Raw genomic sequence first — 17,990 nt, forward strand, 5'->3', positions numbered from 1 at the left:
CAGTGTTTCATTAATTAAGCAGCTATGAAAGAGCAATAAAACTTATTTCTGCACAGAAGATTTAACTGGAAGACATTTTAAAACAAAAATAAAAACCACTTACAACCGAAACCATAAATAAAATGGATTTTGAAATAAAACTGACCATCATCAAAAATGTTAATCATCAGAAGGGAAACTGTGGAGCTCGTTTTAATTTATCATACAACTAATTGATTTGTAGTTTGTTGGAACAGGCTTTCAAACAGCATTTTTAATAAATTACATTAGAGTTCAGTTTAAACCATCACTGCATGTGATTATCTGGACTGCCAATAATTCAAACAGAAAATGAAATAATGTTTCCAACCTGAGAGAAAACCTTTGGTGATAAAGAATAATTGGACAGTTTCTGATTCACGACGCGCAGCAGATCAAAGGCATCACCGCGCCGACAAACAGCAGCACTTGACTCACACTTGTTCACATTTAATCCTCACTGAGGCTAAAATGAAACAACCAACCAGCGGAAAGGAGACGCGTCTCAATCAGAGCTGTGGGGAAATTACTCCCGTTCAGCCGAACAGGAAAACAAACCATAGGTCGGTTTTACTACCTGGCGCCGCGTTTTTACCCTCTGCTGCCTCAGACATGCAGTGGAAGGACGAAATGCTTGGAGCTACATGTGAACCAAACCGAGCAGAACATCTGATCAGCAGCAGCATGAACACCTCAGGCTGCAGCTTCCATTTAATCTGGTGTTAGAAAGTCAACAGGGTGAGACTTTACCACACAAAACTGTTTGTATTATAAAAAACCTCATTCTATTCCTGTAAACACCAGGTTTAAAGTCCCTCCTCTGGCTCCCTGTAGCTCAGAGAATAGACTTTAAAATACTGATGTTAGTTTATAAATCTCTGAACGGTTTAGCACCACAATACATTAAAGATCTGTTATTACTGTACCAACCGTCTAGACCCCTCAGATCTTCTGGTTCTGGTTCTGCTCTGCATCCCCAGAACCAGAACCAAACGAGGAGAAGCAGCATTCAGTTTCTATGCACCACAGATTTGGAACAAACTTCCAGAAAACTGTAAAACAGCTGAAACACTGGGTGCTTTTAAATCTCAACTTAAAATTCACCTGTTTAGGGTTCTTATGGCTAAATTAGGGTTAGAGTGCCGGTTTTGATGTCTTCCATCTTTTTATGTCTTTAATGTTTTTAATTTCTTCTTCTTTTTCGGCGTTTTAATGATGTAATGTTTTTTGTTTTTTTGTTTTTATTTTTATTTTTTTATTACTTTTCTCACTGATTATTTCTGTTTTTATTATGTAAAGCACTTTGAAATGCCTTGCTGCTGAAATGTGCTATACAAATAAAATTTGATTGATTGATTGATAAACACATGAGAAATTCCTGCGTTTCCTCCGATGATGTGTGGTTTCTGCTTCTGCAGAGTTTTAAAGGCAGCTAATTAGGGATTAGCAATCTAGTTTTGGAACCAGAGGCAAGCACCAAGAAGGAAACGACACCAAGACCTCTGAAGATGAAAGACACCAATAAATGGAAGAAAATGGAGGAAACAATGGTGTCAGATTTTAGCGGTTGGAGGATTTCTCTTGTTTCTCACTTCTCCTGCTAGCACTAAGCTAACACGCTTGTTTTGGTTGCATTTACCCAGAATTCCCTGTGCTTTTGGAGCGATCTCTGTTCACACATGCATTCAAACTGCACCAGAGTTCACTTCAACCCGAGCAGAGACCGAGGTTTGAAGGCGGACCGGAGTTGGTCATTTAGTCCGACTTCAGTCCCAAATGAACCGGACCTTCTAGGCAAACAGAACCATAAACGTACAGAAGTGGAGTTCTGATGATTTGGGCAACTTAAGTATTCAAATTTCAGGATAATTAAACCAACTTTGATGGACATTTGATGTAAATCGTGCCTTGCAGCTAAACCTGGACACAAGCATCACAAACATCTTGGATGCTGGAACAGAAGCGGTGGATGAAGGTGGAAAGTGCGAGCCACTCGTCTTACATCACAGTCCGCATCGATTTTATTTTTAAATATCCCGTTACACAACACAGCAGAGGCACAAGACCATTAAAAAGTGAGCCCAACATGGAGTAGCTACTCAGCTGCAGAGAGCAGAGCGGTCAGGACGTGACAGCTACACCTTCTGGCAACCGTTTCCATTAAAGAGCAAAGTCAGGCTGGGTGAGCGAGTGCAGCGCGCCGAGCTAAATCTGAGGCCCGCCCGCCTAATGTCTCTTTCTGCTTGGTCAAACACGTTATTTATTTCTCATTGTGTGTGTCCACGGGCCGTAAATATGTTTGTAATTACCCACACTGCCATCAGGTGGGGTTAATGGAGAAGCCATTAGCACAGATAGAAAGTGGATGGATGAAGGCGCGGAGGGGAAACTGCATTAGAGAGGAGAGACGGGCATAATCAGCAAATATAAGTCATTAATTCTGCTATTTATACATCCAGCTGCCGGCCCGCTTCCTGCTGGACCGGGCCAGCACTTCAAACCGGATCGCACTCAACTACAACAGCAGTGCGGTCACTAAAAGTCTGGAAGAGGCAATAATGACTTTCTATCAATGCCAACATATTGTGACACTTTCTATTTGTTCACACGAGGAGAAAGTGTCGTTATTATTATTATTATTATTATTTACAGGCCACATAGGTTTGTTCCTGATCCCAAACTTTTTGCCCTGCTGGCCAAAACAGGCAAATCTAAATTACTGGTGGGCCACAAAATTCATTAAATTAAAAATGAAACATTTATTTTTTAGCTTTTGTTTTACCTGCTCAATAATAAACTATTTTTTTTAAATTAAATAAATATGTCTATGATGAGATACAAAACAGAGAAGGCTTTGAACTTATTAAAAAATATAATTTCATAGTTTTTTGGGTTATTAATTGTAAATTTGTAAAATTTGAATTTTGTATGAATTGTGAAAATTTTTCTGTCTTGAATAAAATAATGACCATAAAACTTTGTATCTAATTTATAACAAAATGATTATTTTAAAGTTGTTTTTTAAAAATAACATTAAAAAACTGATTTTACTTAGAAATTAGTTAAATTATAAGTGTAAAATTTGATGTTTGAATTTGAAGGCGACTTGATTTAATAAAGTAAAAACCTAAATAAGTCGGAGCAACTTTTAAAAATGACTGAAGTTGTAGCAATAGCTTTTATTTGTATATTTTGTACTCAACAGTTAAAGTTGATTCAACTTAATTGAGTCAAAGCCACAAGAAAACTAGATTCAAGTTGAGTCAAATATGTTTTACAGGAAAACCAGAGTAAAATTGGTAGATATGATGTGAATATGGTGAGTCGTTTGGTTTAATTCAAACAAACTTTACATGAATGATGTTCACTACATTTTAAAAAGGTCATTCCCTAATCCGGGAAATCTGGACCAAAATCTGGACCAATCTGGATCCAGATCGGTCAGTGAATCCAGATCGGTCAGTGAATCCAGATCGGTCAGTGAATCCAGATCGGTCAGTGAATCCAGATCGGTCAGTAAATCTGGATTAGTCAATAAATCTGGATTAGTCAGTAAATCCAGATTGGTCAGTGAATCCAGATCGGTCAGTAAATCTGGATTAGTCAATAAATCTGGATTAGTCAGTAAATCCAGATTGGTCAGTAAATCCAGATTGGTCAGTGAATCCAGATCGGTCAGTGAATCCAGATCGGTCAGTGAATCCAGATCGGTCAGTGAATCCAGATCGGTCAGTGAATCCAGATCGGTGTGTCTTTATTTGGTTGAAACGGACTCCAAATACCAAAACAGTTGAGTTGAAACCGGCGCAGATACATAAGAAACAGTCATCAGCATAACATAGAAACCTGCAGGAATATGGCAAACCATTCACATACAAACTAAAAACTCATGCACCAGGATAAACTGACACCATTGCCATACGATCATAAGCACTATTTTAATATGTTTTAAATAGGAAATAGTATTAACTGATAAACATGTTGAGTTGGTTCTCTCCCATGTTAACCTCCCAAGACGTTGCAGGCAGAATATCTTAAACGCTTTACAAAAAAATGATGCGATTCATAAAAGTTTAGAGGCAGAACAAAACGTATTAAAACTCCATCAGCTGCATTAGCCAGAGATTACATTAGGCCCATTAAACAGAAGCACGCTGCATTACTGTATCGGATATACTTTTGGAATATTGATCGCCTTTTTTTTTAATGGCTCGTTTTCAGCTTAGCACACAATAGAGCAGGAAGAAGTCATTACAGGAGTTTACAGGCTGCAGATGGAGAAGACAAAGGAGGAGCTGATCTGGACGCCACAATCCAGGAAATATCCTGGACCATCCTGGTCCAGAAAGCAGTCAGGGTTCATCTTAAAACTCATTTCTAAGGATTCCTGGTGGATCTAAAGCAGAGAAACGCTGAAGACACCGGCAAAGGTCAGACAGACTGTAGAGCCTTAAAAAGCTTTTAAAGACTCTAAATTAAAGACTCTAATGATTCCAGCCATTATCTCCCCTGATCAATGAAGTGATACTGCAGTCAAATGGCAGTTATATAATCTCTCCTCCGGTTGTAAAAGCAGACTCTCCTACTCAATCTGGGAACACTAACAGCATGCCGATGATGCGTGGCAGGATATAACACACACACACACACACACACACACACACAGAAAAAGAAACGGCTTGTTCTGCCGCTGAAATGGATCCACAGCTATGAGGTTTTCAGCTTCAGGACAAATATCATATCTTAGCATAAAGACAACATCAACATCGTCTTTATGCATGAAACAAATGTCTGCAGCCAAACCACAGCCGTTCATGAGGTATTTTGGCCACTGTGGGCCTCTGTACTGATATTCCACTGGTTTCCTTTCCGATCAAATACTCGGTAAACTTCACGCTGGTGTCAGAGGTACTGATCCAACACCGATACAAAAACACCTAACGTGTCTGATACATTATTCAATTCTTGGCTTCATCGCTCCAATTTATTTGTTTTAAACTCAGATAAGATAGCAGGCAGTCACACAAAACATGTGAAATTGTAAATTATTAACCCTAATTATTAAGAGCTACTATAAAAGAATAAGAAATGCAGAACGTGTTAATGAAGCTGCATCCATTTTGACATGTTTCAGTTCTGTAACATTTTACCATCCAGTTAGGAAACAAACTCTAAACTCTGCCCTGATTAACGGTTGATTCAGTTGTAACAGCCTAACTAAGCTTTTATCTACTGTACTTTTATAAGATTTTCTTTTGGCAAATTCTCTAATCTCGGTTGGACATGAATGACGATGGAGGATTTTTTTACGTGTATGGACCCTACAGCTGCTGTACTCAGAGGTAAGTTTAAAGTTGTCTGTCTTTCTAAGATAAGCTAACTGAAGCTAGTTAGCATGTCGTGATATGCCAATTTTCATCCGCGGTTAAAGAGCCGCTCTTGTGAATATGAGCTTTGAACAGTTATTAACCACAATAGCTGTGGCTTAAAAATAATATCGACACGGGTTCATGGTAGCTTCCGTTTTTTAACATAGCTAAGGTGGCTTCTCATTTAGCTTCTCATTCTGGAAATGGTTAAAGGGCAATTCCACCTAGTATTTCACTAACTGAGGGTGTTTAATGTGCTGTAATTTAAAAACTTAAATGCAATGAGTCTAAAAGCCTAGGTTAGATATTCCACACTGTTACCAGGATATTTTAAACACTATTTTTGATTTGTGAATTTAAGTCGTCCTTGTTTGATTTAATTAAAATGACTGTCTTGCCATCTTGAATTCATGTAATATTGTAATTGAGCACATAAACTAAAATAAGACTTGTTTTATTTTTCAAGTAAACCAAACTGTTGCCATGGTGAAGCCTATGCCAGACACATCTCCAATCACGTATTGCACCATCTACAAGAAACTTTGGGAATTGCAAGTGACGACGTCCTTCACATTCTTGAGGTAAGAAATTTATGATACTGATTCATCATTACACTGATTAGTCCCTAAAACGTGGTTTGTTTTGTGATTGTTTTTCTGTCTGTGCTCCAATTAGCAGATGACCCAACAACTTCCAACAAGACCACTTTTCAGCTCTGTGGTGATCGTGAAACCAACTTTCTACTGGCCATTGGAACCATGCCTGCCAAACCTCTGACTGCAGAGCCGGACAGGACAGCGGCTGATGTCTGAGGTAGAAAAATCTGCTTAATATCAGCAAATATCAGTGCATGAAAAGCCCAAAATTAAGGAAATCTGCAGATGATTAATTATCTGGCTGATAAATCGGTGCACCCTTAATGCAGACAGACCCAGTTTAATGGTTCCGTCTCCCAGCTGCCACTTCTGGGTCAACAGAACCAGAAGCGGATCGGCAGCAGCAGGACGGAAATCTGAGGAACCCAAACATGACCACATCTAAGGTTTTCAGGATTTTTCAGAAACTGCTACAGCAATAAATGAACCTTCCAGATTCGTTCTCCTCTTCTTCATGATTAATTAACGTTGCAGCCACGCGTTGCCACGGCAACAGGTCACACTGACCATGATGACATGTCTGGGAGTGAGTCATCCCATCATCAGGAGCGTCATCACCTGGTCTTTACCTCGGGTCTGGGTGTAGAAACAGCGGCGTTCCCAGCAGGAAGCGGGCCTCGCTGCAGGGATTACGTCCTGCTGCTGCTGTTAGTATTCCTGCTAATCCCAAACGTGCTAAACGGCGCCAAAGCGGATTATACCGCATCCGACTAGAGGTGGCAGGCGGGGGGGAAGGGGGGCTGTTAGCTTTTTGGATCACACACCTGCATACAGCGTCAGTTATTATCAGAGCAAAACTCGACCAAACTAAAACGTGGAAGAGCAGGAAAAAGGTCCAGATTGGTTCGGTTTCACGACTTCAGACGTAAAGAAACAAACGACGACTTTTCCTCAACTCCTGAAGCAGAACCAGACCACCGAGATGGAGAAACGCTGCTCCGTAAAACCTGCTGACGCCAACAGCAGCTCACAAAACCCACCTGCAAACATTTACTGTTACTGTCGGTGTTTACATCGGCAGGTCGGCCATCTTGTTTTACAAGTTCAAATTTAGTTGAACTTTGAATTCAGGTCAACTCCCAAAAGGGACGATTGAGGGGAAAAAAGCAAGTTTTTAAAAATATATTTAATCATTTGTAATTTGATTTAAAGAAAATAGTCAGAGGTCATAAACGAACAACTGGCTGTGATTAACAGAGACATTAATATAAAAAACTACAAATACATTAATAATGAAGCGTTTAGATCATTGATCCTCCATCAACGATTGAAACATTGATGGAGGAACGTTTAGATCAGGGGTGTCAAACTCCAGTCCTGAAGGGCCGCTGTCCTGCAGTTTTTAGATGTGCCACAGGTACAAAACACCTGAATCAAATGGCTTAATTACCTCCTCAGTTCTCCAGAGCCTTGCTAATGACCTAATTATTCTATTCAGGTGTGGTGCAGCAGAGGCACTTCTAAAAGTTGCAGGACGCCGGCCCTCGAGGACTGGAGTTTGACACCCCTGGTTTAGATCTTCCATCTCAACGTTCTTCGTTTAAACTGACAACAAAACTGACAACATGAAACTCAGAAGTGAAATATTTACCTGCCGGAAACCAGACAAGGTCTAGTTTCTCATTAGTCTTTATCCACAGAAAAGCAGTGAAATATGAGTTAGCTTCAGGCACTAATGCAGCTTTCATGGTGTTTATTATGAATAAGCCAAAGCATGGCGGTTTAACACATTCATGTTTTACTGATTTCTTTGCCATAATCACTAAATAACTAATATAGATTTCTGCTATGCTTCACTTTCTGTGCATCTTTTCCATTCAGTTCATCAAAATGCTTTCAACTATTAAAGCAAAGGGAATAAACAATTGTTGCTCTGGTTTGATCACATCATGATGGGATATAAGAGGATTTGAATCATAGCAGGAAACTGGCTGGCGTCTAAAAGTGGGCGGAGCTCAGCCTGATTGGTCGACAGGTGACCATTTACCCATCAATCAGCTGACAGAAGCAACCAGATCGAATGAAGATAGTCAAGTCTAGCAGATAACAGGAAGGCTTCATGAGGACCATTTATCCTTACTTTCTTCTCCTACTACTCTCCAATTAGCATTTTTGCTGTTACTTCAACCCTTAGCTTTGTGTTTTCACTGCTTTTTTCTCCACAGAAGCTACATCTGGTCTGGCGTTCTGATTGGCTGAGGTTCCTACCTGGAGCAGAGCAGGTAGTGAATCAACGGGCTTTGCAAAGCGTAATTTCCTCAGATGCCGACACTGTGCATGTCTGTAATAAACAGGAAGAAGATGTTGCTGACTTGCCTGGACAAAACGTCTGGGGGGTTCGGACTGAAAGTTTTCAGAAGTTTTCATGCCTGTGGTAAGGAACAGACCCACCAGTGGACGGCAGCGTTTGCTACATCAGAACTTATTCAGCAAGCGAGTTTCCATCTCCCTTTAGAGCATTTACTCCTTTTTTTGGAAAAGCCAAACTTTGTCAATCTCAAACAAGCGTAAAAACTTTTCCTGCAAAATTGAGGAAGTTACTTCAAATTTCCATCAACCTTTTCTAATGTGATGCGTTAAAATGTGCATGAAAAATACTGATGGAAACACGACTAATATTTGCATTTCCATTACAAATGGTTGCAAATTTTGTCAATATTCCAATGATGTCAAAAAACTGAATTTTGCAACTGCATTAAATATTAAATGTCATTAAAATGACACATGAATAACTTTGTTTATATGATAAGTCATTAAAAACATGCTGCGCTATGATCCTCCAACTACTTCCTGTCATGGTCTTCTTCATAGTTTTTGCCAGTGGCAACATCCGGTGTGACTCATTGCCGTTTTGCAAAATAAACCAATTTTAATATGGCAAAAAAAGAAAACTCATTCAATCGCCAAAATTGATGCTTTCATGAAGCAAATGTATTTTTGACAACATGTCGCAGTTACATGGTCTATGGAAACGCAGCTGATGGCTCGATGCAATCTGCTGAGTTTTCTTAGATGGAAATGTTTTAATCCTTCTGGCACGGCATGTTCGACATCTAAACCGACTCCAGTTGGGCTTAAAGCCCTAAAATATATCAGAGAACAGAAAAAAAGGCAGAAATTACACAACTACAAGATTTTTAATCCCACATTTATCTGTTTTTTATAAAACACGACTTTCATGCAGTCAAGGGATCCAGAATAAGATCTTAAATGTTAACTTTAAGCCTCTAAATGTGGATTAAGAATCTCCATCCTCCCTTTAAAAATGTGACATCAGTCTTTCCCTGCCTGGGCTTTAATTCTCCTTTTATACCAACAGATCCTCAACACACATCTTATAAAAGCTCTTTAAGCTCAAGAGGTCTCCACGCAGCAAATAAAATCACCTTAATATGCAAACTCATGCCTGGATGTCAGGGAGAGCCTCGGAAAGCCCGGCACCGGCCCGGCCCGCGCTCCCCGACACGCCTGGCCGCCTCCCTCCCTCACCTCGCCAACCGCAGCATCGACATCAAGTGCTGGAGGTGAAGTGTGAAATGGTTCTGCTGCAGCTGCCGGCCAAACTCTGGGGAATCGTCAGGAATTTCAGACTCACACTTGGAAGGATTTGAGCAAATGCAAAAAGGAAGTTTTTCCATTTCCTGACTCTGATTTTTTCTTTTTCCGCTTCCTGGGCGGGTTAAATAAGGCAGAGCGCTCCGGCACACCTCCCAACAACTGATAAATATTTAAACTGCACTGAGGCAGGCGAAGAGGTGGAAACTCCAGCGGTGGTGTTACAAGGAGTGAAAGGAGAAAAGGCACAAACAGCTGATTTAATTATTGCAGGTTTGTCCTGGAAACAGCAACAAATGGCAAACTGAACAAACGGGCGTTAAAGGACAAGCAGCCGTTAAATCAGGACTGCAGAGGCAAACAGAGGCTGTTGGCCATAAAACTGCACAAACTGGAATTATGAAAATTTATTTGGATAATAGAAACAGGACAATTTTAAGATAAAAAAAAAACAACACTTTTTTGTGCTTGGATGAAGTTTTTTTTGGCTGTATTGAAATTAGCAAAACCGCAATGGAAGCACAGGAGTCATGTGATCAACAACAGGATGTTACTACTGGCAGAAATGATAAAGAAGACAACAGGAAGTGGTGGGAGGATGATGATCCTGCTTGTTTTTTAATTACTTATCGCATGAACAACCTTACTCGCGTGATTTTTCACCACAATTGCCAAATTGTGTTCTTTTGACATTAGCAGATTGTGCACATTTGTAATTGATACACAGCTGTACAGATGTTCACACTGTTTATCACTTCAGTTTGCAGGTTCTGACGCAATTCAGTTCTTTGAGAAAGCAGAAGTGTTTTTATTTTAGCTTTAGTTGTACAAAATGATCCAGCATTCATGGCTGGGCATTAAATAAAAAAGCATAAGATGAGCTTTTTTAATCAGCTAATGTTGTTTTAGTTACTTTATTCAGCCTATTATAGACATTAACTCTGGTTTGTAACAGAAAAATTATTACATTTGTTTCATTTGAACCTCCAGTTCATGAAAAACCTAAAGATTCAGCTGCCTGAAAGGTAAATTAATTTAATACGGTTCAAACTCGGATAAGAATCTAGTGAAAAACCTTTAACAATGTCTGAATGCGACGAGTTTGTGATACAACTCCCAATCACCAGGTGGCGCCAAAGACACAAGGAAAGAGGCAGCATACGTACAACCATGAACAGAAAAAGGAAAACCACAATCTTATGATTCAGGGACTCCAAAAAAAAAAAAAAACGGCCTTCGCTGAAATCCTTCTCAGCGTTACCGCAGTAGCCAACGTCGACTGTCTTCCTTAGCAGCACCAAGGAGAACGAATGGCGCTCCTGGATTGGCTAACAGCATGCTAGGTAGCATTGTGTCTTGGTATTTCAGCTTCCTAAGCTGCAGTTTTTTAAAATATACTTTAGATACTCACCAAAAATCCACATATAGGCAAATTCTCCACAATAATTTAGAGCTACATTCCACATATAATCTGTGGCTATGCAGTTTTTAAATTAGATTACTTAATTAAATTACACTTATTTGAGGAATTAAAAACATTTTTAAAGATAAAGTCATGTTTTTAATACTGGGATTAGGACACAAAACTGAAGAAAAATCACAGAAGGTGCGAGCTGAACAAGAATTACATCAAAAACGACCCCAAAACGGTGCGCTACAGTTAAAAGCCAACACTGAAACAAACAACAAAACTGCTAGCAAGAGCGCTATTAGAGGTCACACAAAGGTCACATTCACACTGCCAGCACTTGATGCTCAATTCTGATTTTCTTTTAAATTTAAATAACATTTTTTACATGGTTGTTCATACAACCACCATACTACGCTTCTATGCGAACAGTTTAAGACCCCAACGCAACTCACATGCGCAGAAGAAGAACGTTGACGTCACACAGCTGTTTATGGAAGTAAAAATGGCCGCCGCCGTCTGGCTTTGGCTCAGACGGCTTCAGCCATTGTTTACGTCTGGATTTACTGCTTCTGGCTTCTTCTGATGCAGAATTATGACGCATGTCTCACGTCCATGATGTAAAAGTCAAGATGACCAATCTCTGAAAACTACTGGACACAAATCTGATTTTGTGCAACATATGGAAGTGGCATATTGACGAAAAATAAAATCCAATTTGAGTCAGAGGTATTATGAAAAGATTATAACAAGAATGAAGGTAAGAAAAACCCAAATACAACTAACAGCCAGCTTCTTATGGTGCAGAGTCATGACGCATGTCTCACATTAATGACGTAAAAGTTACATAAAATGTAACTTGACCGTATGTAACTTCCGTATGGAAGTGGTACAAATTGGTAAAAAGATCAGAGTTTGGTCGCTCAGACATCCATGAAGAAGTCGGACATGAGTCGCATTTGAACGTAGCCCAAGTCTGACCACTGGTCCATCAACCTGAGGTTGCCTCAATCCGTGTTGAGCCGCTTCTTTCAGCTCTGCTCGGTTCTGAAGATTCGGTCCAAAACGTGGCGATGCAACGGACCGTAACACGGAGAGCCCGTCTCCACCCAGGAAAAACAGCATGACTGAGGGAATGGAGACCATCCCTGCAGCATGACTGGAACTGGACACAAGATTTCAAAGCAAACTGACAGGCTGAGAACTAGAAATCAGAGGTGGATTATTTCTGAAGTTTGTCCAAGATAATTTATCATGTTTTGAAGATGGAGACCAGTCATCCCGAGGAGGTCAAACTAAACCCCAGCATGACTCAGAATGCCCCAATCTGCATTTTCAGTCATTTAAATGTCTTACTGCTTTAAAACATATACATAATACAGTCTTAGATTAAATATGAGAACAAATATTTTCCTTGATGTAGAGCAAGTCAGGGTGAGCACAGATTGTACAAATGGATTTGACATCAGGATTAAAAAACTAAAATCATTGGTGCTGGATTACCATATAAACTGCAACAGATTAATTCACGGTATTTTTTTATTTTTTTTACAATATTCAAAATGATCTTTTGCTCCATACAGCCGATTCCATCTTATATTTTAATACAAGACGGAAAACAAAGTAGGACTCTGCACAAGATTATTCCCAGGATTTGTCTTCAATCCAAACAGAACTGGGTCATCAGTCACGAATTTAAGGCCGAAGAAAGAAAGAAAGCTAAATAAAGATGCGTGAATGTGCGGGATCGTGGGGAGTACTGAGCAGGGTTCATTGGATAAGAATGCAGCTCAATTAGATCTGAACAAACACACAGGTCACATGGACCTCACACACACACACACACACACACACACACACACACCATCACCAGCAGAGTTACCAGCTCACATCACCTGAATGATAAGAGGCTAAAACTGCTTTCTGTTCGCTCAGATGGGAGGCTGAGCAGGAGAAAGAAAATCACCCTCACCTGAAAATCTCAAGGTTGTTCCTTCGACTTGTGTCCTCAGCGCAGAATATCCATATGCTAATCCAAGGAGGTCGGGAAAACGTTCAAAAATCCATGTGGAATCACAGGGAAAACCTCGGGAAATAGAAAGAAGATCAAGATAACACTGTTTCCGATCCAGAAGGTCGGTCTCCGCTCCAGCAGGTTCCCAAAAGCCGCCTTCATGCGGTCATGCTAGCACATCCAGCGGAGGCAGAGCGCGAGCAAAGCCGGCCGAAGGAGCACAAACCCCCGCGAGGTACTGCGGAGCTCCGGGGGGAAAGAGGCCGACTCCGTCCCGGAGTTCAGCCCCGGACCGTCGACTCCTAGCCGGTGTGGCAGAGCCAGCAGCTGTCAGATCCGGTTTCCGCTGGTTCTTGAGGACAGTAGGAGCCAGCTCGCCCCGAACTGGCCGCGGTCTGCCCCGGTCTGAGGCTCCGTTAGGATTCGGTCAGTATCACCTCGCTCCGATCCGCCCGCTGCGCTCCTTCTGGAGAAATGAGGCACACTGCAGAAGCACCGCCTGTCTGTCACGAAAGCCCCGCCCCCCGTAGAAACCAACCAATGGCAGCGGCTCTGTTGTCTCCTCGGCCCGCCCCTTCTCCCTCTCTTCCGCCCAGCTCTGATGCAGGGAGTTTGGCAGCGCGGAGCTTCCCAACAGGAGCCAATAGCACACATTCACCCTCTAACACGAACAGACACGCTCTCCGCCAAGCTTATTCAGCCACAGAGACACTTCTGTCCACACCTGACTGAACCACATTAAAGGCATTTCACAGCGTCTTAAAACTGAGTCACCTCCTGAAGCTCAGCTCAGTTTGAAACACTTTCATATGAACAACCCAAACCACCAATTTTAGTCAGAAAATACTAAGTTAAATGTATGTGGCTCAATGCCCAGAGCGGCAAAATCATGGGGAACAACCTCTAACAAGTTTTAGTGTGTTTTCACACCTGATAACTTTGCAAAATTGAATGACTTTTGACACTTTTGATGCTGCTAAACTCTAACGGTGTTTTCAGACCTTATAGTCCAGTAAACTTGGTCTGTTTGGGGACCAAAGTTGCAGCATTTGTGACATTTTCAGTTGGTATGGTTGACTTTCACACCGTACTGAGTGAAACGGTCCAAACAATTGAACAACTCGTTCTCCTCCTGACCTATGGGGGCGCTGCACCAAGAAACAACATGGAAACCTTCGAACAAGACAAAAGCAACTTCCTTCTTCACTAAACCTAAACAAAAATTGATGAGATTGAAGCATGAGATTCTAGCACTTGTCAGATTTCCTGTTTGTCTTTGGTAAAAGACCACAAATAAATTTTCCCACTAGCATTAGAATAGCTTGATTATTTTGTATTTACCCAGAATGCCAAGCGCTGTAGTCTGCTTCCTGCTTTTGGAGGTCTCCAGTCTGCTTGGCGTTCACATTTGCATCCAAACATATAAATTCAACTAAAGTGAGTTCGGTTGAATTTACTTAAACTGAAACGAGGTTTGTAGGCGACCAGAGTTCACATTTTTTAATCGATTACACATTCACACCTCCACATATAGCATCGTACTTTAGTACGATGCTATATGGCACACTATTGGCTGCCATTTGCAAACCAACCAATCCAGGAACACTATTAATTTTGCTTTGCGCTGATTGGCTGAAACCCCATCAATAGAATTGAGGAAAAACTGTAAACATTAGCTTCTGCAGTACTGCCAAGATGGTGTCCATCAATGCATTTAAAGGTACATTTGGTGTCTAAACAATTAAAATAATCAGTTATAAGTGTTTTTGAACAGGACCTAATGTATTCTGGATTTTAATTGAGGAAATTCTCAAGATGAAGAATTAATTCATGAATTAATGCCATGAATAATTGAGGCAGTTCTGAAGACAGAGGGTGAAAAGTGGTTCCAGTGAGGTGTACCTATAATAAAAAACCAGTCCACCTTTGGTCTGCATCATTCATGATCACCTGCTCTGATTGGCTGGAGGTAGACCCTGAGGCAACACGTTTATCAAAGCCGACAGAGCAGGTTTCCAGCAGCGATGCCTCCTGCTGGAGGCGTTAGACCTTCAGTTGCTGCTAATTAGCCAACAGGATTCTGAACAAAAGAGAAAATATGATTGACATTAGCTGAGACTGAAACTTCTTCTGCAAAAGCTCATTTTACACACAACTCATTAATAAAGAGATTTAATTCCTCCAGTAAACTGGTTTATTCAGTCACTGAAACCTTGATATATTTTTTATTTTTGCTCAAATTTTTCCCCAAAGACGCAGTGGCTGTCTGGATAACCTCTCAATTGGTTTGATTTCCCCAGATCGTGTTCACTGGTCTGTAACTCAGGCTTGTTTGTAATAAAATCCTCCTTTTATTCATCGAAGCCTGACTAACAGAGTCTTCACTATTACCTCTCACAGAGGCAAATTATAGAATGATACTTTCAAAAGCTCCTGAGCAAACTGCAGAAAATCACAATAAGCCTCTCATTTTTATTCCACAAGACAAAGATGAAGACAAATAACATTAAATATTCAATAAAATTGCCTGATTTTCTCCTCATAATGAAACAAAAATAATTAACTGGATTTCAAAATGATCACAAAGACAAAACGTTTTGTAAATTTACTGAACAGCAGGATGCTGCTGTCCATGGTGCTGAACGGTTTTGACTTTATTGATCAAATCAAAATAAATAAAAAGAAGCGAAGAACCTTATCGGGTCTGTTAAAGAGGAAATGTTTGACAGAACCAGCAGAGCAGGTGGACCAGCTGGTTCTTAATGGACCTGAACCAGGATCTCCAATCAGAACATCTGGATCAGATGTGGAGCAAAAACTCAACAAAGATGTCAACGTTTGCACCTTCCACTGGAGCTGAGAAAGGTTTATTTACGCTGTAACCTTTGACCTGTGTCACATGACTCTATCAGCCAATCAAACTCCTAGATGACTTGTTTGTTGGTTTTGATGCTAACTGTGGACGTTTTCCTGCTCAGAGGCTGAATGTCGACTTTTGTTACTGAATCTTGTGTTTTGTCTCTTATATACTTTTCAACTCAAAATGATCAGAAGTGGAAGTTCTGTGTCCTTGTGGCGCTTATTTCCAACCACTGACTCCTTTATGGGTCTTACATATTTATAACTGAGGATATAAGTTGCAGCTGCTTTAAAATATCAAAAGATTTTTCATTCAGGAGCCTTGATTTTTAAAAACTTCCAGCTTTTCATAAGGAAACCTTTGCATTCATGCAAACACGTGTCCTTGGCAGTGATTTTGCAGCCGCCTTCTAAGTTTTAATCAGGCTTATAAGATAGAGTTCGTATAATCGGGTTGAATTTTTACACCTGCAGCAAATTTAAATACATTATGTTAATCCTGTCTGAAATGGTAAATATTTAAAGTTCACTCAGTTCAGCAAAATCTTGCATTTAAACTGAACTTATCTTATTGAAGAAGATAATTAAACACCTGGAACATTCCTGTTACGTAAACTCTGAGTACTGCCAGTGAATTTGACCTTTGACCTGACGTTGCATTTGACCAGTTCTTTTTCCAAGAACTTAGAGGATCCAAATGATACAAACTGGCTCAAATATAAAAACTCTCAAACGTTTGCTGAAGCGTTGCTGCAGACATTTGTCAGCTGGCTGCAGCTTTCTGGCCGGATTAAATCTGTTTTATGTTTGAGAGAATCACTTTCCAGCCAAGGCTCAGCCATAAACCTGCTGATCGGAGGGGAAACCTTGGACTGAACTTTAAGCCCTTTTTTTATTATTCCATCCACTTTGATGCAGTTCCACTGAACTGAAGGCTGTTTATTTTTATTTTATATTTTATGTTATTTTTTTGTGGAAGCTGCAGGGATGTGGTTAAAAATGAAAAGTTGAACTGTTTGGATTTCTGTCACATAACCCCTATAAAACGTATTTATTAAACTTTTTTAAACACACAAAAATAAACCACTTCATCAGAAACAACCAACCAGAGGCAGGAGGATCTTAGTGCTGTCAATCACCCTCGTGTACACGCTGCTTACATCCTACCGCTTTCTTTATTTTGCTGGTTCATCACAATGTAGCCTGTCATGAATGCTAAAGCTAGTTAGCATAGCAGATAGACAGTTTTTCTTGAAAGTTTATTTGAGGATTTAGTTAATAAGCATAACCCCCTTCTGAATTCACCATGAAAACCTGTAATAACAAAGATTTAAGAGCACAGACAGGCAAATTTGCAGACTTTACCACACCCTCAAAATAACCTCAACATAATACCTCCACCACCGTGCTTCCCAGCTGGAGCAGCACAGGGTTTAAAGCTTAACAACTTCATATTTCACTCCTCTGAACTGGAAGCCAGTCCAGCTCCAGGTTCTGATGGATGTAAACTTTAAATCCTCCAATTCAATAAATTGTTTCTGTTTTACTGTGCAAAGAACCTGAGGATAAAAACTAGTCTGAACTTTTATTGATGGAAAGAAAGAGTTGAGACAAATGTTGGTTGGTTTCCTCAGAAACATCTAACAAATCACAGATGTTTCTGCCTCAGGACAGAAACGCAGTAAATGTTTGCATTAGCCACAGCAGACACGTCTGAAGACATAAAAGGAGCCCGGCGCTGCATGTTTCTGAGAAATCAACCTCCAAGGCCGACAGGAGCTGAAAGGAAAACTTCACAATGCGGCTGCGGAACCAAAGAAATGTACAAAGCTGCTCAAAAACCAATTAAAACTTGTTGAAACTTGTTAGACGCGGCGCCTGGAGAGCTCAGATCAATAAAACTTATTAAATAAATACACAATCACCACGTTGAGGGAAACACAATTACAAGTCAATCTGCAGTTTCTTTGTTTTCGGTCATTTATCAGCGTTTTATTTCATTTCTGGATTCCAGATGTTTGTCCAATCAGGTTTGTTTCTAAGTTTCCGGGCTGAACTTTGACCTCTCTGACTGCAGGAAGCCTCAGTTTGTCTGACCTGAAGAAAAATTG

At 40.4% G+C, this 17,990-nt stretch overlaps 1 protein-coding gene across 5 annotated transcripts in view; it reads right to left on the minus strand.

Moving 5' to 3' along the window:
* large2 (LARGE xylosyl- and glucuronyltransferase 2) overlaps positions 1-13,499 on the minus strand; it is a 66,711-nt gene extending 53,212 nt beyond the window's left edge. For 3 of the 5 annotated variants that reach the window (XM_081605567.1, XM_017304116.2, XM_081605563.1), the window contains exon 1: positions 12,979-13,499. The gene's annotated coding sequence lies outside the window, so the exon portion shown is untranslated. Of the gene's footprint in view, positions 1-8,251; positions 8,325-12,978 lie in introns of all 5 variants that reach the window. The other 2 variants (XM_081605564.1, XM_081605566.1) reach the window with 1 other exon arrangement.
* Between the last annotated feature and the right edge of the window lie 4,491 nt (positions 13,500-17,990).

Source organism: Poecilia reticulata, chromosome 3, assembly GCF_904066995.2.
Source record: "Poecilia reticulata chromosome 3, P_reticulata-male-v2, whole genome shotgun sequence".
NCBI lineage: Eukaryota > Metazoa > Chordata > Actinopteri > Cyprinodontiformes > Poeciliidae > Poecilia > Poecilia reticulata.